This window comes from Malus domestica, chromosome 10, assembly GCF_042453785.1.
Source record: "Malus domestica chromosome 10, GDT2T_hap1".
Lineage (NCBI taxonomy): Eukaryota > Viridiplantae > Streptophyta > Magnoliopsida > Rosales > Rosaceae > Malus > Malus domestica.
In genome coordinates this window covers 19,088,795-19,110,968 of record NC_091670.1, presented here as the reverse complement: position 1 = coordinate 19,110,968, position 22,174 = coordinate 19,088,795, and the positions used below count along the sequence as shown (strand labels likewise).

Below are 22,174 nucleotides of genomic sequence, written 5' to 3'. Positions count from 1 at the left end.
GCAATAGGAACTAGAAATATTTAAATTATAATATTTCTTTGTGATTTCTTTTTATCAGATCACGACATGAATCTTTTGAAGATAAGCAAGATGAAGATGTCTGCAGATATGTTTGAAGGATCGAGGGTTGTTTTCCTCTTTTGAATCGACAACGATCAAAAACTTAAAAAAAAAAAAAAAAAACAGTTTAAAGAACCCAGTTTTTTTTTGGGCAGCCAACGGTCACTTGATTTAAAAATTATCCGCACAAAACGACATCGTATAGATTAGGGTTATTCTTATTAACTTAGTCTACAATTGGTTCTTGCAAATTCGAAAAACTTATTCAAGACTAAAGTTAAATGGAAAATCATTGGCTCTGATACCACATGTAAGAATAAACCAGTATTCAATATAACAATCAGGAACACAAGGATTGATCAAGTAAATCACAAATCTTGAACCATATAAAAATATAATATAAGAAGTAGCCTAATTATGTACAATATCCATTCTTTCCACAACAACACTTCATTTATACTCACAAAGGATGGACTCTCATCCTTTGTCTTTCCCTTTACAGTTAACAAGAAAAGTTTATTCTAATAATATTAGCAAGAGATAAGAGATCCATGTTGATTACTCAAAAGTGTCATAAGGTCGTTTTTTAGTTTCTGCCTCCTCTAGAGAAACCATGTTAATTATATAGTTTAACATTTTTCATAAAATATATGGTACATAATTAAGGTCTTTCTTTGGTTTATTGTGCTATTTTAAGTATAAAATGTCACATCCCGGCCCGGGCCCCCACCACATCCTAGGCTCGACTCCACTGTAGCACAATATTGATTCGGGTATACACATGGGTAACACGATACACGATAAGCAGAATAATAATTGACACACCCCGTCCCGAAGGAGGGCATGTTGGCCGTCACGTGAGAGTGACGTAACCATTTACACAGTTCGGAAGCTTTAAAAAATACAATTACTAAGATGAAACACCCGAGGATGAGTCCTACTTTTGTGAATTCTGTCAGAACACCGTTGGATTCCTTGTGGCCACCAAAGCTCTACTATCAAGAACCTAGAGGGGCGCAAAACAAAATTGAGTGGGTTAGTAAAACAAAGTTTTTCGAAAACATTTCATTTAAAACATTTATAACCCCTTGCTGTAAAACCTGTATACTTTCCCAAAAAATAACATAATAGCATATACCTTCAAATATCTCAAATCATCAATCTTTATCAAAACCAGAAAGTATGCCATGCCATAATGTCAAAAACAGAATATGGATGCATCAATATAACAGGTGAAATAAGGAATCAACCAGAGACCCTGCAATTGGTCATGTACGGTTAATTCTATAGCACAATATCCAATCCAACCGGAGTCACCACGGTGACCTGTACGGCGCTACTCTGCACATAAGTCGAAACTACCTGAAGTAGTCTGTACGACAAGAATGGTGTAATAATACGCTCTAGTGCTTCTCTCATCAATCATCTGTGCACATAATCTAAGGTCACCTACCAGTCGGAACCACCTCTAGTGGTCTGTAAAACTATCATGTCGGAACCCTCTCATGGTCTGTACGACATGCACCTACTTGGATCCAAGGTAAGCGTGCGGTGCGGTGAATAATATAAGCACTAACACCAGGGGTGCAGGTTATGAGCTCTCAACACAATTCACATCATCAATGATTCACATGAATAACATAAAACTCACCTGATACTCACATGTGCGTCCACAGCACCAATTCACATATATATATGCATCAATTATCAATTCATATATCTCATAATATGCATGCATGGCATTTTAAAACGTACTTTCATTTAAACTCAATTTCTGGGAAAAATATCAATAGTATATAGGTATAAACAGAAATATTGCCCACTCATCTGGAGTTCGCCCAACTGTTGGAAATGTGCCCTAAAGCCAATCATATAATGATACTTTACGGACATTTCACATGTTAAACTAATCTAGTTTAATATCAAGGGCAAAGATTATTGTTTGAGCCGTCTCATATAAATGTTATATGCTTAAACGATAAGTCCAAGGAATATGTGATTGGGAGAATGCAATCTAAAGAAGTTAGATTCATGAGACCATTCTTTCGTAAACACATCCTAAACGTTCCTGATCATAGGATTGCCAATTGGGCATTGACAGTCCGTTAAGATCAGTACGTGTTGTGTCTTCTCTCAGGGAGAGTGACTAGTCTCGAGTCAATGGTGTGTGTGACATCAAGACAAGTACGTAGGTGCTCAATAGAGAATGAGTTCACTGAACACGATCAACGAAGAGTTCTCATATTCATGTCACATGAGAACTCATGGTTGGGATAATGCAAAGTAGTCCTTTGACCTGAGGCATCATGTTTGTCTTGTGGTTAAGTCCTTGATCTTTGATTATGTCAAAGTCACCCCATCCGCGGGTGTCCACGACATCGTTGGGGTTAAGCCACTTAGTTATTGAGGCAAGTGAATGCGCAACAAGGGATCTCTAACCTTCAAACCGTTTGGGGGAGAATACTCTATGATATGATTTAGAATCTCTGGCCAGAGTATGAATGAGATTTAGGAAAGTCGTTCCAAATCACATTCAGGGTAATCATATAAGCGCACGAATCACATTGGATAGTAGACATGAATAAACTATCAAACCAAACAATGTGGTCAAGAGTATTGTATTAGAGAAAGACCGTATTGCATTTGTAATCCTAAACTGAATAGGTTCTCTACCTCTTCTTATTAGCTTGGGTAACCATGATATGCTGCTAGGTGTCACTCATGGTTTGTGGAAGCCCTAAACGTGTATAATCACTAAAGGGAGAATTGAAAGTAAGTTTCAATTCACAATCGATTTGAAAGAGTTCTAATCTCCCACTGCCTCGCTAAAAGGAACCTAATGGATCGTACACCGTGTAAGGTGGAGATTGAAGAAACAATGGAGATGAGTAAGAATAATTAAATGGTTTAATTATTTATGGCAAGAATTAATTAATATGTTAATTAATCAAACGAATAAGTTCGTTAAAGACCTCGGGATAGTTTTGGACCTTAAGGCCCAATGGGCTTCGAACGTCAAGCCCATTGACTTAAGTTGTATGACAATTTAATGAATAAAGATTCATAAAGGCCCAAAAGCCCAAATCCCTTATATGGCCGGCCATGTATGTTGAATTAGGGTTTTTGGTTCTTTAGGTCATTTAAAGAAGTGACTATATAAAGAACTTTATAGCCTAAAATTCATTAAGGGTTCTTTTGGAGAAAATTAGAGAGAACATGTCTCTCATTTTCTCTCTAGGAGGCCGGCCCCCTTGGAGGGTGTATCTAGCAATCCCACTACTCCAAGGTCACTCATTTCTACTTAAATCTTACCTTGGTGTGGAGACTTAGAGGTTCTCAATTTTGGGAACTTGGAGAACCATATTCTTCCATCCAAATCCATGGATCTAAGAAGCAAGGAATGAAGGCCCTCTCTTTGGGTGATTAGCCTTTGCTTATGCAAAAAGGAATCTACAAAGGTATAAATTTCTCAACTCACTTTGATTTGAGTTGAGTCTTGGTTCACCAATCTACTAGGCTTTGAATTTCATGGGTAATGTTTTGTTTTTGAATGCATGCAAGCATGATTCCGCCTTTTAATTGTTAAATGCATGCTATAGATATTATTCAAATGAACATGTTTTCACAAAATCATCCTTCACCAACAACTCCCTAGCACAACACATCAAGGCGTCATGACGATCGGCGCCTAGAACAATAATCAAATCCAACCTCAGAAATCATATCGATAGAATATATAACTTATACAAAACATGTCACTACGTAGTTCGATCCGGAAGATCTGAAACTCAGATTTCAAATCCATAACTTCCAGAGGTCCAAAATATACCTCTAGGATAACATCCTAAAATTTCATTACCATCCAACGGTCGGATCTCCGTCAATTTCCAGAACCAAGTGACGGTTAACATTCTATTTTATGAACTTACAACTCCAATTCCGAAAAATCCGTAAATAGGATTCCCAATCCGTAAGTTCCTATAATCCTCAAATATTACGTATTACAACGTATCAAAGTTTGGTGACGTTCCGACGGTTGGATCGTCGATTCACTTTTTGGCCTAACCATGAATCGTAACGAACTTAGGTTCAATTACTCAATTTACGTCCATCAATTATCAAAACTGAACCTAGAACCTTAAACACATGCTAAGAATGACATTGGCGGGCCATTGGTCACGCACCGCCGCACGGGCCGCCCCAGCTCGCCGGAAAATCCAACTATTTCCAAAAATTCTCAAAAAATACAGAATTGAAGATCTCAATGAGTAGAGTAAACTTTATACCTGAGGCCAAGGCCTATTTGGCCTGGAAACACTTCAATTTCACCAAAATCTTTGCGAAACCCTAGAATTGGGTGAGTTCCAATTCGTCTTCAAATCAACTCCGTCGTCCCAACCAATGCTTGGGCTTTTTTCTAGGTCCTAAGTGAATGCTAAAGGTGTTAGTAATTGAAAGAAAACGTTTCAAGATTTGAAGAATTTGAACAAGAAAGTCGCAGCACCCACGGGTGCGTTCTTCACCAATTTACCATCAAATTTCATGATTTTTGGGGTGAAACATGAAGAGGGAAGGCCTAGGTGTTGATTGGAAGTGGTACCTTGATCCAATTTGTGAGAATTCAGGTGAAAATCATCGGAATTTGGGTGTGGGTGTCGCGGGTCGAAACGGGTCGCGGGTGAAGACCCATTTTTCTTCCTTCTCTCCTCCGTTTCTCGCCCTTTCTCCTTTCCTCCTTTCTCTGTTCCGATTAGCCGGTCTCCTTTCTTTCTTCTCCCCATTCGCCAGCACTCTCTCCTTTCTCTCCCGGAGCTCCTGCTCTATCTTCCTCTGGTTGGGCAGTTTTGCCCAATCTCTTCTTCTTCTTCTTCTTCTTACGCGCACACACACATAAACCTTCTTTCTTCTCATCCCAGCCATCCATTTATTTCTTCATTAAATCTGGGCCGTCCACTTTCATAAAAGAAATTCCAGATTTTACTAAATTATAATTCCTAAAATGCCCAAATTTCAAACGTTAATAAATTCTTCGATATAACTCCAAATCACGCACCGTCTGCGCCCACGTGTCCGTAGCGACGAGTACTACGAGGATATGTCAAGAAAACAAATCTTAGATGGCATGACATAACGATTAACTTCGAATAATGCGCGTGCCTCAAAGGGCATTTTTTGTAAAATCCTTTATTAAAACTTTAAAACTCTTAAAATCAGGGACAGGCTGTCACAATAATTTTATAATTTTATAACCCTAAAAAAATACTATAATATATATATTAATTTAACAATTTTATACCCTTAAAAACTATAATAGATAAATAAATATATATATATATATTAAATTAACTATAATAATTATATATACTATAATAATTATACCCCCAAAATATTAACTATAATAATTATATATATATATATATTAAATTTTAAATTAAATTTTATAAAAACTATACTAATTATTAATTAATATGCATCCATTGATTCCATAATTCCATTCCATTTCTGCGGCCCTTTGAAGAAAAAGGGAGGGAAAATAAAAATTATAAGAAAAGCTGAAAATGAAACAAAAAAGAGAGGGAAAGATGGGTAGGCTGCCCCTCTTTGAAGAAAAAGAACGGAGGGAAAAATAAAAATTATATGAAAAGCTGAAAAGGAAACAAAAATGAGAGGGAAAAATGAAAATTAATAAAAGTGGTGAGAAAATTTTTTTTTTTAAGTTATTAACTTTTTAACACACATATGACATATCCCACTATTTTTATAATGACACGTGATGTTCTACTCCGTGTACCGGTCAATTATACGTACAAAATAAATAGAATTAAATCTACTTAATATACACACACACACACACACACCATTGAACTTGATGGGATACGAGTTATACGAAACTAATTTCAACGATGCAACCGTCAAACTTGTTTGTATATGCTTCGAGATCATATCAGCAAAAAATCGCAAAAAGCAAACATTCAGAGATCAAGTAACCGAACAAAACTTTTCGATGGATATAAAACGAAAAATCACGATTTAACGGTTATTTTAACTCCGATTTTGATTATTTTTTATAGCTGCACTCCTTAATCCTATATGAATACAATGAATGAATTCGATCTTCAATTTAAAATATTTACACTAGTGGATATCACAAAATCTTATGTTATACTTAATGAAAGTATGAATAAACTCTTAAGTATTAGTGAATTTATTGTTTTGATGGGATACTCATTCTACGAAACTAGTTTCAATGATCCAACCGTCAAACATGTTTGTATATACTTCGAGATCGCATACACCAAAAATTGCAAAAAAACAAACATTCAGAGATCAAGTAACAGGACAAAACTTTTCGACGGTTATAAACGAAAAATCACGATTTAACGGTTATTTTAACTCCGATTTTGATTATTTTTTACCGCTACACTCCTTGACCTTATATGAATACAATGAATGAATTCGATCTTCAATTTAAAATATTTACACTAGTGGATACCACAAAATTTTATGTTATACTTAATGTAAGTATGAATAAACTCTTAAGTATTAATGAATCTATTATTTTGATGGGATACTCATTCTACGAAACTAGTTTCAATGATCCAACCGTCAAACATGTTTGTATATACTTCGAGATCGCATACACCAAAAATTGCAAAAAAACAAACATTCAGAGATCAAGTAACAGGACAAAACTTTTTGACGGTTATAAACGAAAAATCACGATTTAACGGTTGTTTTAACTCCGATTTTGATTATTTTGAGATCGCATACACCAAAAATTGCAAAAAACAAACATTCAGAGATCAAGTTACGAGACAAAATGTTTCGATGGTTATAAAAAGAAAAATCACGATTTAACGGTCATTTTAACTCCGATTTCGATGATTTTTTGCAACTAGACTCCTTCACCCTATATGAATACAATGATTGAATTCGATCTTCAATTTAAAATATTTACACTAGTGGATACCAAAAAATCTTATGTTATACTTAATGAAAGTATGAATAAACTTTTAAGTGTTAGTGAATCTATGGTTTTGATGAGATACACGCATTCTATGAAACTAGTTTCAACGATCCAACCGTCAAACATGTTTTTACATACTTCGAGATCGCATATGCCAAAAATTGTAAAAAACAAACATTCAGAGATCAAGTAATGGGACAAAACTTTTTTACGGTTATAAAATGAAAAATCAAGATTTAATGGTTATTTTAACTCCGATTTTGATTATTTTTTATAGCTACACTCCTTAATCCTATATGAATACAATGAATGAATTCGATCTTCAATTTAAAATATTTACACTAGTGGAGGAATAAACTCTTAAGTATTAGTGAATCTATTGTTTTGATGGGATACTCATTCTACAAAACTAGTTTCAATGATCTAACTGTCAAACATGTTTGTATATACTTCGAGATCGCATACGCCAAAAATTGAAAAAAACAAACATTCAGAGATCAAGTAATGGGACAAAGCTTTTCGACTGTTATAAACGAAAAATCACGATTTAACGGTTATTTTAACTCCGATTTTGATGATTTTTTACAGCTACACTCCTTGACCCTATATGAATACAATGATTGAATTCGATCTTCAATTTAAAATATTTACAGTAGTGGATACCACAAAATCTTATGTTATACTTAATGAAAGTATGAATAAACTCTTAAGTATTAGTGAATCTATTATTTTGATGGGATACTCAATCTACGAAACTAGTTTCAATGATCCAACCATCAAATATGTTTGTATATACTTCAAGATCGCATACGCCAAAAATTGCAAAAAAAAAAAACATTCAGAGATCAAGTAATGGGATAAAACATTTCGACGGTTATAAAAAGAAAAATCACGATTTAATGGTTATTTTAACTCCAATTTTGATGATTTTTTGCAGCTATACTCCTTGACCCTATATGAATACAATGATTGAATTCGATCTTCAATTTAAAATATTTTACACTAGTGGATACCAAAAAATCTTATGTTACACTTAATGAAAGTATGAATAAACTTTTAAGTGTTAGTGAATCTATTGTTTTGATGAGATACACGCATTCTACGAAACTAGTTTCAACGATCCAACCGTCAAACATGTTTGTATATACTTCAAGATCGCATACGCCAAAAATTGCAAAACACAAACATTCAGAGATCAAGTAACGGGACAAAACTTTTCGACGGTTATAAAACGAAAAATCACGATTTAACGGTTATTTTAACTCTGATTTTGATGATTTTTTTACAGCTACACTCCTTGACCCTATATGAATACAACGAATGAATTCAATCTTCAATTTAAAATATTTACACTAGTGGATATCACAAAATCTTATGTTATACTTAATAAAAGTATGAATAAACAATAATAATTATATATATTAATTTAACAATTTTATACCCCTAAAAACTATAATAATAATATAATATAATTATATATATATATATATATATATTAAATTAAATTTAAAAAATTGATGACCATTGGATCGGCTGAGATCAAGCCAAAGTTCCAATACAATTTCATGATGATCAATGTAAATCAAGGATTTTGTAAATTGAGGTTTAAACTTTTGAGAAAGACTTCACAACCTTGAAAACAAAAACTCTTTCATTTTGCATATCCTTGCAAATTTAATATTTGTAATTGATTAGTAGTGTATGTATTATTTTTTTATTAGGCTCTTATTTTCGAGTGTAGATGTAGTACTTAAACAACAAATGTATTTTAATGTTTTGAAGTACTATTTATGTGGCAATGTGTGGTATGTGCAAATTTAAGAAAAACAAATATTTTTCTTAACGGGTCATAACGGGTCGGGTCACTTTACCCGTTGGGCAAAGTGACCCGACTTGTTAAGGACCCGTTGAAATAATGGGTGTGACACGACACGACCCGTTAAGATAACAGGTGTTACACGAACACGACAGACACGACCCGTTTGCCAAGCCTAGCTTTGGGCCCCGACCACACCCTCACAGTTTTGTTTCTGGGAACTCACATGAGAACTTCTCAGTGGGTCACCCATTATGAGATTGCTCTCATGCGAACTCGCTTAACTTCGCAGTTCCTAAGGAATCCGAAGCCAATGAGCTCCCAAAATGTCTCGTGCTAGGTAGAGATGGGAATATACATATAAGGCTTAGAGGATCCACTCCCCTGGGCGATGTGGCATGTCACAATCCACCCCCCCTTAAGGGTCTGACGTCCTCATCGGCACACTTCCGGCCAGGGATTGGCTCTGATACCAAATTGTCACATCTCGGCCTGGGCCCCCACCACATCCCAAGCCTGACTCCACCGTAGCACGATATTGTCTGCTTTGGGCCCCGACCACGCCCTCATGGTTTTGTTTCTGGGAACTCACACGAGAACTTCCCCGTGGGTCACCCATCATGAGATTGCTCTTACGTGAACTCACTTAACTTCGGAGTTCCTAAAGAATCTAAAGCCGGTGAGCTCCCAAAAGGCCTCATGCTAGGTAGAGATGGGAATATACATATAAGGCTTAGAGGATCCACTCCCCTTAACGATGTGGGATGTCACATAAAATATTAGACTATCTCTAATCCTTTGATCCCCCAGTAAAAAAGAAAGAAAATGAATGATAAATATATCTAATTTAAAAGATTATATCCTAGCAAAGAATATTACAAGACTAAGACTTCATTTACTTCCAAACCCAAAGAAAAATCTATTTAATTAATTATGTTTCCCTGCCACTTAATACTACGGTCTAGTGGTATTTCTCTTCACTTGCAAGCAGTGGCGAAGCCAGAATTTGCTGTGGGGAGGGGCAAAATTCAAAAGAGTGCAAGGTTCAATCGAAGCGGTTGCTTTTATATTGAAGAGTGCAAAGTTTTGAGTTAATATTCATAGCAGAAAATAGTCTCTTCACCAAAGCGGTTGTAAGCAGTAATATCAAAGTCAATGTAATATGCTTAAATTGCCTAGGATTATATTCTAAAAAAAAACGCTAGTCAGGTAGGCTGGAGCCTAGTAGCTAGGCACCTAGGCGAGATCTAGGCAGGAGCCTAGATGGATTTAAATGAATTTCTTTTATCGTAAAATAAGCATTAAACAATATTTACATTATTTTTTAAAAAGTAATACAATATTTATAGATAATATGAGAGTTTAAGATAAACACGGTAGGGATCTTAAAAGAAGAAGAAGAAAAAGAAAAAAAGACAATACTTGAGTACTCACCATTTAGTACCAATTTTACTCACTAGACTTTGTGGCCCAATAAAATTACAATAGTTGTCATTCTTAACTCTCTAACCAAACAGCAACAGATCTACTATTCTAGCAACCAAACACTTTAGGGCCGCGTTTACGAATCAGTAATCAGATTGAAGGGAATTGAATTGAGGAGGAATTTGATTAAGGATGAAACATAATTAGATTCCTGTTAAAGTTGTTTACTAAACTAACTGGAATCAAAATACAAATGAAATTAGTTCCATATATATTGTTTACTAGTTCACTAGAATCAGAATTAAAACTAGCTTGATTAATAAATTGTCCTTGTTTAAATAAATTATTTTTATGTTATAATTATTGAAAATTAAGTTTATCTAATTAAATATATCCATAAACAAAGCTTTTTATGAGATCATTATTTCCAAAACTTTTTATAAGATCGTTATTTCCAAAGCCACTTCTCCCCTTTCATCTGAAGCCTTTTTTTCCCAATCCCTTTGTCCCCATAGCCACCATCACATAGCTCGTCAAGTTCTAATCTAGCGGCGAGCGGACTTGTTGACAAAAGCAGTCTTAATCTTGGTCCACTGCATTAGGTAGGAGTGCAGAAGGTCGGATTCCGTAGTTAAATTCCAAAAGAGAAAGTCGTTGGGGTGGCATGGATGGGTGTGTGGATGATCTAGGTTGTTTGGACATTCTTGGATGTACACATCTGGTTTCTTATTTTAGGGTGAGATTTGAGTGCGACAAAGTGATGAATAAAGGGTGTTATTAGGGTTTCAAAATATGTAAAAAATAATTAAAAAAAAAACCAACTCTACTGCAGGAGATCACCATATCGAGAATTCTCATTTTCGGCGAAAGCGGAAGAGCTAAACTGGCACTCTAGGTGTGTTTTCAGGCGAGGGGAGGGACGACCACCACTCCTCACCCTCACATAGCTTCGCCACTGCTTGTAAGTAAGAGGTCTTAAGTTCAATTATTGCCAAAGACGAATTTGAACCACATCGTTTGTTAAAAAAAAAAAAATTTGGTTTCCCCTAGCTAGTCCATAATAAATAAACTAAGCTTGTTTATAAATCTTGTGTTACGCTCAGCTTCCCTTGCCCAGAGTATGTTGGTGCCCATTGTCAAATGTCATTGACATATTTGAAATGCTAACATCGTGACAATCTCTATGTGTTATGGGATCGAAGTTTGATATTTCTTGTCGTATAAGTTATACAACTATGTCAACTGAAGAACCAACACTTGCAAGTATAGATTGTACGTATAGTGGCCTTTCTTCTTTAAGCTTCGAATATATTGCAGTTAAAAATCTATTATTATTACAAGGAAGAGTAATATTGAATTATTGTAATAGTTTTGAATCTTCTCCCCTCCTCTAAATTATTGTACTGGTTTCAAATTCTCCCCCCTCCTTAATATTAATAAAACTTAAGAATAAAAATAATTGCCCATAATTGTTGTTGAGTAAAAGCGTGCAAGGGATTTTTTGTTGACTTTTGTATTTTTAGTAGGATCCCTAATTGACATGTAATCCCGTGTATTCTCATGTAATCACTTGTAATTAGTTCTATTTCCATTTATGTTAGGGTTGTACACCTTTAAATACCTTTTATTGAGAAGAATGTATTACAATTCAAAGCATTCTCTTCTTGGTTCGCCTTTCTTGATTAGCGAGTGATTATCGTCGTTGCTATCCCTTGATCAGCAAGCGACTGTTGTCGTTGCTACCCTCTCTGAATTCGAAGCGAACAGCGAGCGACGCCATCGTTGCTAACCCGAATATACTAAATCGATTCACTCCGTTGTGTGATGAACCAGACCTACTGCCCCGTATCGCTGCAGCCCGACCCGATTTCGCACCAAACCATGACCCCACCGCAACTGATGTCCTATAGTGCCTAAAATCCCCGAACTTAGTATGAATTTGTCGTTCCTACACCATATTCGACTTACCCGTCTGCAACCCCAAGATTTGATCTGTATCCACATCAAATCATCTTGCCTAATTGACTTCTGTCAGCCGCGAAGAACCCAACAACACCACTGCTACAACTCGCTTTGAACACTACTGTTATTGTCCTTGATGTCTTTTTAGTGTGAAGGCTTGAATCACCCACACCACCGCTGCTGTTTCAACAAAAGGAAAGAGGAAAAGAAAACAAAAAAAAAGAAAAAGGAATCAAAAGTCCATGGGAAAGAAAAGAATTGGCTGGTTATTAGGCTTTCTTTTTTTTTCCTTCTTCGCCCTTCCTGATTGCAACCGATTGTGGTCGTGATTTATTTAGGCTTGGGCTTTATTAATCAGTTACTCATGTTGCACCCAGAGCAATGGTAGGCCAAACTTGTGGGATTAATCATGATTGGTTCAAGCTGCGTGCATTGGTTGCCGAAGCTAAGGTAGATTCTGACCATACAGGTAATGATGGTAAGGTTTTAAAAGTTTCTGTATCTGTTATGAATAGTACATGGATAATTGCTTCTGGTACTACTGAACATATGACTTGTGATTCTAGACAAGTACAAACCTTAAAACCATCCACCAATAATATAGTTAGTGTTTCCAATGGTAATGTTATCCCCATTATTGGGGAAAACGATATCTCCCTTTTTGATACCTTGAATCTTGACTCCATACTTGTTGTTCCTTCCCTTGACTATAATTTCTTATATGTTGCTCAAATAACTATCGCCCTACATTGCCTTGTTATTTTTTGGCCTTCCTTTTGTGTTTTTAAGGACATTCGAACTTGCATGACGATTGGTTATGGTATTAGGAAGGGAAAACTCTGCTGCTTAGAGCTGACATTAAACAGTTCTCAAAATTTGACTTAAGCTCTTGCCATGGAAGGATCTCATGGGGAAAGGGATAAAGATTCAGAGATTTGGTTTTGGCATCATCGACTTAGACATGCTTCTTTCGGCTATTTACGAAGGTTGTTTCCTAGCCTATTTGTTGAGTATGACATTTCTAGCTTTAAATGTGGTGTTTGTGAAATGGCTAAAAGCCATCGTACTTCATTTCGGTCCAATATGAATAAAAGTTCAGTTTCATTTATTATAATTTATTATGATGTTTAGGGGCCATCTAAAACTACTACGTTTGGTGGTGGTCATTGGTTCATTACTTTTATTGATGATTGCACATGTATGACGTGGGTCTGTTTAATGAAGTCCAAAAGTGAAGTTCCTTCTTTGTTTCAGCAGTTTTATAAAATGGTACAAGTACAATATAAGTCACACATACAGGTTCTCAAGTGTGATAATGGCAGTGAATATGTTAACTCTGACCTTCGTGCCTTTCTTGATCATCATGGCATTGTTCATCAAACCACATGCCCATATACTCCACAACAAAATGGGGTTGCAAAACGCAAGAACCGTCAGCTTTTGGAGGTTGTTCGTACTTATTTGCTCGAGGCTCATCTCCCGTTATCCTATTGGGGAGAAGCCCTCACCTCAGATGCGTATCTCATTAATCGTGTTCCATCCCGATTCATTGATTTTCAAACACCACTTCATGCTCTCTCTTCACACATTAATGCTCATGCGGTCCCCAATCTTCCACCTCATGTGTTTGGTTGTGTGGCCTTCGTTCATCTCCATAAATAGCAGGGGAGTAAGCTTGAACCTTGGGCCTTATGGTGTGTGCTTATAAGGTATGCCTCAAACCAAAAAGGATATCATTGTTATCACCATCCAACGAAAAAGTTGTTTGTCACTATGGATGTTGCCTTTCATGAGAACAATATGTACTCTGCCAATCCCGAGTCTTCACTTCAAGAGGAGAATCAAACATAAGTTCAAACTCTTGATTATACTATTCCGAAGACAGATAGTGTGAATGTTTTGGATTTAAGTAATGATGTCTTGGAAATAAGTGGTGATCGTGATCATTCACAAGAAAATAATAATGTGAATGAATTGGAAGTAAGTGGTAATGTCTTGGAGACAAGTGGTGATCATTCACATGGAAACAATGTTGAAAACTTTGAAAGTAACGAATTGACTACACCAGATAACTCACACCCTTCCTCTCTGCCTAACAACTCACTGCCAGTTTCCTCACCAACGAACGACCTTGTGTCGCCAACTACCTCACAATTGATCTTGCATCCCTTGAGCCCCAATAACCATAATCAATCGCCTTCAATCCTTGATACACCACCGCCACATCACCTCCCTGACTGTGTAAACCGAGGTATTCCTAAACCTACTTATGAAGCTGACCCTAAATGCAAAACTAGGTATCCAATGAATAAGCCCAACAATGAGTCCAATGTGTTATACCCATTAACTAATTATGTGTCTACTAGTTACCTGTCAGAATCAAATAAGTCATTTGTGTATCAATTATCTACTGTATTTATTCCTAATAGTGTGCAGGAGGCTTTAACTGATCCACGTTGGCAAGCAGCAATGAATGAAGAGTTGAAGTCTTTGAAGAAGAATGCTACTTAGGAGATCACAGACTTGCCAGCTAATAAGAAACTTATGGGAAGTGAATAGGTTTATACTGTGAAGTATAAAGTTGATGGGATGGTGGATTGTTTCAAGGCAAGACTGGTAGCAAAATGATACACTAACAAATATGGAACTGACTATACAGATACATTTGCTCATGTGGCCAAGATCAACACAGTTCATGTTTTGTTGTCTTTGGCTGCAAATCTTGATTGGCCTTTACAACAATTCAATGTGAAGAATGCCTTCTTGCATGGAGATTTGACAGAAGAGATTTATATGTATCTTCCACCTAGATGTAATGCTCCAGATAAATACAAAAGAAAGGTGTACAGGTTGAAGAAATCCTTGTATGACTTGAAGCAGTCCCCTCGAGCATGGTTTGGAAGATTCACAAAATCTATGAAAGCATTTGGTTACTGTTATGTTCCTTTCAAGTGAGAATATAAGGATATTATAATGGCACAAGTAAGGGTGTCGAACCACAGGGACTGATTAGACCTCTACAAATTACTAGCTTATGTGAACCCTAACTAAACAATGAAAATGCAAACTGGATTTAGATTTTTCAATTGAAAACTTAAATAATTTAAAAATGCAAGAAAGATAAAGATAAATGATAGGTTGATTCAGAAATAATGGGAATGGAACTAGGGATACCAATTTCACCATTACAAGCCAATTCTGTGAAAATTAAGTTAAAATGCATTTAACTCTCCCATCTGCAACTAGGATTCGTTTTACTCATTTATGATCATCCATTTGATGTGTGGGTGTGATCAAGTACTCCTAATCTGCAACCTAGTTATGATGTTCAACTTAGATTACCAACTAGGAATCCATTAAGAACAAGAAAACTTCAAAGAACCAAAGAAATCACATGGCATGGTATATGCACAGCAGTTTATTCATTCATTCACATGTCTACCAAGATTAAGCATGATGTGTACTACAATCTTGATCAAATAATCTGTAAGAAACCCTAATGGTGATCAAACACTAAGATAAACAAACAAATTAAACTATAAAATCAGTTAATGAAACAAGAAAATAGATTGATGAATCGAATATTTTAACTTAATAACATATAATAGTTTTGCAAGGCTACATCGAAATCCCCAGCTATGAACTTAATTACACAACATGATTATAGAATATATGAATATCAAGAACAACATGAGTGAAATTAAATTCATAGAAGAAACCCCTTGAAGCAATTGTGATGTGGAAATCCTTCAAGAATAGCGTGGCTACTTGGTTTCTTCGGTGGCAGCAGATGGTGAAGGGAAATAGGGTTTTGTTTCTAGAAGAAATGCCAAAGAAAGAAAAGAGAGAGCTCTGGGCGACTCCAAGGGGGGCTTGTATAAAAGTGATCTGAAACCCTAGTATTTATATGCTAAATGGGGCTGAAAGATATTCCAAAGTGATCCCAACAACTTAGCCTTTATTTTGCACGTTTTTGCCTTATTTAGCACCTCCAAATCAAGCTAGATATCCCAATTCCTTTCTCATTCTGTTCCTGGTCTTCTAACAAGCCAAATTCGTCTTGGATTTTTTATTTAGGCTTCAAAACAGGCCACTAAACTTATTTCTACGTTTGAATAAGGGTCAACCCCAAAAATGGCATGTTTTCACTTCTTTTGCCTTCAAATTGATCCTACAGTACATGTAACTGCACGCTAAGACAAAATAAAGTAAAATGCAACCAGTTTAACTCAAAACATCACAAAGAGACTAGAAATGGATGGTATAAATGCATGAAGGACCTTGGATCCCTGAAATATTTTTTAGGGATTGAGGTATCAAGAAGCAATTCTGGAATTTTCTTATCTCAGAGGAAGTGTATTATTGAATTGTTACACGAAACTGGCATGTCAGCTTGTTAGCCAGTAGCTACACCATTAGAAGAAGGATTGAAGCTTGGTGTCTATCCTAATCAAGTACCAGTTGACAAAAGAAGATACCAAAAGTTAGTAGGTCGTTTGATGTATTTGGCACACACAAGACCAAACCTTAAGTATGCCTTTAGTGTAGTAAGTCAATACATGCATGATCCAGGAGAATAATATATGAATGTCGTGATGAGAATATTGTGATATTTGAAGGGAAGTCCGGGTAAAGCAATTTTGTTGAAAATGAATAATCACCTTAGTGTTGAAGGTTATACTGATGCATACTGGGTAGGTTCAATTGGCGATAGGTGCTCAACATCAGGTTACTTTACGTTTGTTGGGGGTAACTTGATTACATGGAGAAGTAAGAAACAGAATGTGGTTGCCTGTTCCAGTGCAGAAGCCAAATACAGAGGTATGGCTTTAGGGATTTGTGAAATTTTTTTGCTTAAGCTTCTGCTAAGTTATTTTGGTACACAACACAATAAGCCCATGAAATTATTTTGTGATAATAAAGACGCCCGTGACATTGCACATAATCCGGTATAATATGATAGAACAAAGCATGTTGAAGTTGACCGGTTCTTCATCTAAGAAAAATTGGAAGGAAAAATAATTGAAGTACCAGCGATAAGAACATAAGATCAGTTGACAGATATCCTCACAAACGCTATTTCAAGTCACAAGTTTTCAAGTTTCTTACACAAGTTGGGCATGAGCGACATACATACACCAACTTGAGGGGGAATGTTGATTTGTATTTTAGGTAGGATCCTTAATTAATATGTAATCCCGTGTATTCTCATGTAATCACTTGTAATTAGTTCTATTTCCATTTATGTTAGGGTTATACACCTTTAAATACCTCTTATTGAGAAGAATATATTACAATTCAAAGCATTCTCTTCTTTTTTTTAGTCAAACAATAATGGTTTTATTAGAACGTTGAGAAAAGATATGAACTTTAAAAAAGCATCCTAGATTAAATTGTAGCATCCTTAAAAATAAAAGACTCAAAAGTCAAGTCAACTTGGCCAACCCAATAGTTACCATGACAAACTTATGGGCGTGACAAACACGAGAAGTAGCGAAGGAACGTAGCCAAAGCTTGATATCATCTATCACCAAACTCAATGAAGAAACACCGCATAAGAGGACTGAACCAACACTCCAAAGTCAAAATAACTTGAATATGAACAACTAAAAATTCAATCATTATAGCTCACCTCATGTGAGTTTCCGTTAATATAACTAGCAAGGACACTATTTGAAATAATTGTAAGTGTTAGTGCATATTGATTGTAATTGGCATTTTTCTAGTCCGAAACCTTGGTGTGTAAGCTGAGTCTTAGCTATTAGAATTGTTTCAAGCTATTCCAATTGAAAAATATTAAAGCTCAAGTGAAACTGATAATCATTATTCTACACTAACTAAATCATAATCTCAAATTTAGAACGGTAAGTGAGACCGCCCAAATTGCGTTTTTAGCAAGTTATAATTAGTGGGGGGAATATGACTCTTTTTTACTTCCCACACACCTTTATTAAATTTTTTTTATCATTAATATTCTTCAATTCGTTCAATCCGACTGCTAAAAATTGATAGGGGTGTGTGAGAAGTAAAAAAAAGGGGTGTGGGTAAATTTTATTATAAGGCCTTTTACTTTTTGGATATTGATAGTCATTAGACTCGTTACCTACATTAATTGACAATTGACATGCTAAGACGGTAAATAGCAACTAATGTATCTCTGTGAAATTTCAGATTCAGTAACTGTTTAGTCCTAACTACTTCTTCAGAAATTGCACAGCGAGTATAACAAGATACCAAATACTATTTCATTAATTGTCTTGCTGATGATACAAGTTTACTATATGTAGTAAGTTTCCAACTAAGTTCCTAACTAACTAACCAACTAATTCTCATACAACAATTCTCCCAAGTGGCATCCTCCCTGGAATGATTTTGCCATTGAATCAATACTTCAGTTATTGCAGAGGTACCTCTCTTTACCATTCTGCGATCTAAAATCTCAATGTGAACATCCTATCATATACCAGTATCAGTAATAACTGGCAAGGGAACTGTGGTCTGAACATTTTCTCCCAAATGCTTCTTTAAGCAAGACATATGGAACACAGGGTGCAGTTTGGAGTGATCTAGAAGTTTAATCTTATAAGCCACATTTCCAACCTTAGCTAATACCTGGAATAGCCCATAAAAACGAGGTTAAAGCTTGTGAAAGGGGTGTGCTGCCAAAGATTTGTGTTGGTATGGTACCAACCTGAGATAAACCCATCTCCAACTGCTAGTATCTTCTCAGTCTTTTTTTTTATCAGCCTGGACCTTCATACGACATTAAGCAGCTGCCAAATTACTCTTAAGTAAGGACAAGATGTTGTTTTTCTCTTTTAGGCATTGCTCTATCGAGTCCACTTTAGTTGTGCCAAATTCACAAGTAGGTACAATAGGAGGAACATACTCATAAACTACTTCAAACAATGTCATCTTAATAGCACAATGAATGTTAGTATTGTAGCTCCACCATAAAACCCATTTTTTGGCTATAAACTACAAAAGCATCTTAAATTGGTTTCACCTATTAAGAACCTAAGTTTGCCCATCTGTTTGGGGGTGATAACCAGAGCTAAAACAAAGCTCAGAACCTTGTAATTGAAAAAATTCCTTCCAAAATATACTCGTGAATACTAGATCTCTCTATCACTCACTATAGACTGTGGCATTCCATGTAATTTGAATATATTGTCAACAAAGAGTTGAGCAACTAGAGAAGCTGTGTAAGGGTGATTCAATACAATGAAATATGCATATTTAGACAACCTATCCACAATTACCCAAATCACAGTTTTACCTTTGCAGGAATGAAGAGTAATGATGAAATCTATTGAAATATCAGACCAAACTTTAGCTAGAATTGGTAATGGATGCAAGAGTCCAGGGGGAGACAAAGTCTCATACTTATTTTGCTGACAAATAGCACAACTAGCCACTATTCTTGATGTCATTCTTTATACCTTCTTAATATAATGCCCTAGAAATCCTTTTGTAGGTCTTTAAAAAAACCTTCAAATTCCTTCCAAAATTTACTCATGAACACTGGATCTCTATCACTCACTATAGACTGTGGCATTCCATGTAATTTGAATATATTGTCAACAAAGAGTTGAGCAACTAGAGAAGTTGTGTAAGGGTGATTCAATGCAATGAAATGTGCATATTTAGACACCCTATCCACAATTACCCAAATCACAGTTTTACCTTCGCAGGAAGGAAAAGTAGTGATGAAATCTATTGAAATATCAGACCAAACTTTAGCTGGAATTGGTAATGGCTGCAAGAGTCCAGGGGGAGACAAGGTCTCATACTTACTTTGCTGACAAATAGCACAACTAACGTCTATTCTTGATGTCCTTCTTTATACCTTCTCGATATAATGCCCTAGAAATCCTTTTGTAGGTCTTTAAAAAACCTTCATAGCCAGTTGCAGGACTTGAGTTAAAGACCTTATGCAAGAGCTCAATGGACTCAATACAATTTCGTGCTTGTACTAGCCCATATCTATAGGGTCTACTATTTGGTTATGTGCTGCCCTCAATCAAGGGAATTCGATGGTCTTGAACCCTATGAGGAGGAATTGTACTAGGTGTAAGAAACGCTAATTCAAATTCTGCCAATAAGTCATTTCAATTCTAACTGTCGTTCATCTGTAAGATTCACAAAATGAGAGTTTGCAGTTTGTGACTCCATGTGATGCAAAAACATGGATTCAGGTTCTAAATGGTAGAATACTACACATACTATGTTCTCTTGTTGCAGTAATTTTTGCATGAAATATCCTCAAAATTGTTACCAACAGTATAAGGACTTGTAATGCAGAAAGTCCTAGAATCCTTAGAAAACTACATATACAACTTATCAAAGTCCCAAAGAATAGGACCAAGTGTTCTCAACCATTGGATACCTAATACAATATCACATCCACCCAAAGGATAGCATGCAAATCTGTGATGAAATGGAAATCCTGAATCTTGACAGAAGCATGAGCTAAAGTACCTTTTGTAGCTACTTTACCCTCATCAACAATCATGACATTAAACAAATGTTTACTATCCAAATGTGTTCTTAGCCTTTTGACCAATCCCAAATCCACAAAGTTATGGGAACTGCCTAAATCGATCAATATAGTGACAGGACAATTTTTAATCAACCCATAATCCTTCGTAGTGTTGATGGAAGGAGGAGCAGAGGTACCAAAAAGTGCACAAGCAGCTATTTGTGGTTTATCATTCTCTAATTCCTCAGTATTATCAATCACAGGATCTTGAACATCAATCAACAACTGTTTCTTTTCACAAGTATGACCCCTCACAAACTTATCTTTGCAATGAAAACATAAACCATTTCGTCTACAATGATCTACCTCCTCAGGTGTTCTTAACATGATTTTCAAGCAAATTTGCAATATTAACATTTGTTGACAATGGAGATTGAAAATTGGGTTGAATAGCAGAAAGTTTGTAAAGAGATTTCACCTTAAGCTCTGTGATCTTTGCATCCACTTGAGCATAAGCAACAGCTTCAAGTACATCTTTTGGCTTGAGAAGTTTAACATCATGCCTCAATTCAGGCTTTAACCCACCAATGAAACATGATCGAAGCAGTCTTGGACTAATATCTTTTGTCCGATTTATGAGTCTGCGGAATTCAAGAACATAGTCCCTAAGCGTACCAGTTTGCCTCAATTTCACTCAACTTTCAGCAAAATCTTCCATTTCAGAAGGACCAAATTCTTGGCAAAGAATATTTGTGAATTTTTCCCAAGATGGATAGTTAGTAAGGCATCGAGCCCACTGAAACCATTAAATTGCTTCCCCTTCCATGTGAAAAGATGCGAGTTTGACCTTCTTAGCATCATCAATGTTAAAGAAATTGAAATAATGTTCCGCTTTGTAAATCCACCCCAGCATATCATCGCCTTCATTGAATCGTGGAAAATCCATCTTCAAGAAAGGTGTGCGAGGCTGGTGATTGAAATTCTGCCCAGTTTCTTGACGAACATGAGTTTGGGTTCATCGGATTCTGAAATTGGGGATCGCTAAGAGCTGCCTCTAAAGATTCACCAAGAGAGCCACCATTACAGCGCGCCATGATAGATTGCAATTGAAGGAGAATCAAATCTTGGGTACACTTGAATTCGTCCTGTGAACTCTTGAATTCATCGAACTTGGACTCCAAATTGGAAATGCGAGCTTCTATGGTTTTGCACATGGTTTGGCGCGCCATACAACAATGAAGGATTGGTAGGATCGAAAAGCTAATAACAATGTTGAGTCCTAGCTACTTCTTCAAAGATTGCACATAGAGTACAACAAGAATACCAAATACTATTTCATTAACTGTTTTGCTGCTGATACAAGTTTACTATATGTAGTAAGTTTCCAACTAACTTCTTAACTAACTAACCAACTAATTCTCATACAACAATTATCAACTTATTCATGTCATCTGTCATAGCA

General features: G+C 35.9%; 1 long non-coding RNA gene across 1 annotated transcript; it reads right to left on the bottom strand.

Annotated features, from left to right (window-relative positions):
- Positions 1-18,723: 18,723 nt before the first annotated feature.
- Positions 18,724-21,885, bottom strand: LOC139188983 (uncharacterized). Its single transcript, XR_011572441.1, has 2 exons — positions 21,191-21,885; positions 18,724-18,842 (listed from the first exon to the last, which is right to left on the bottom strand). It is a non-coding gene; the product is annotated as an uncharacterized lncRNA (long non-coding RNA).
- Between the last annotated feature and the right edge of the window lie 289 nt (positions 21,886-22,174).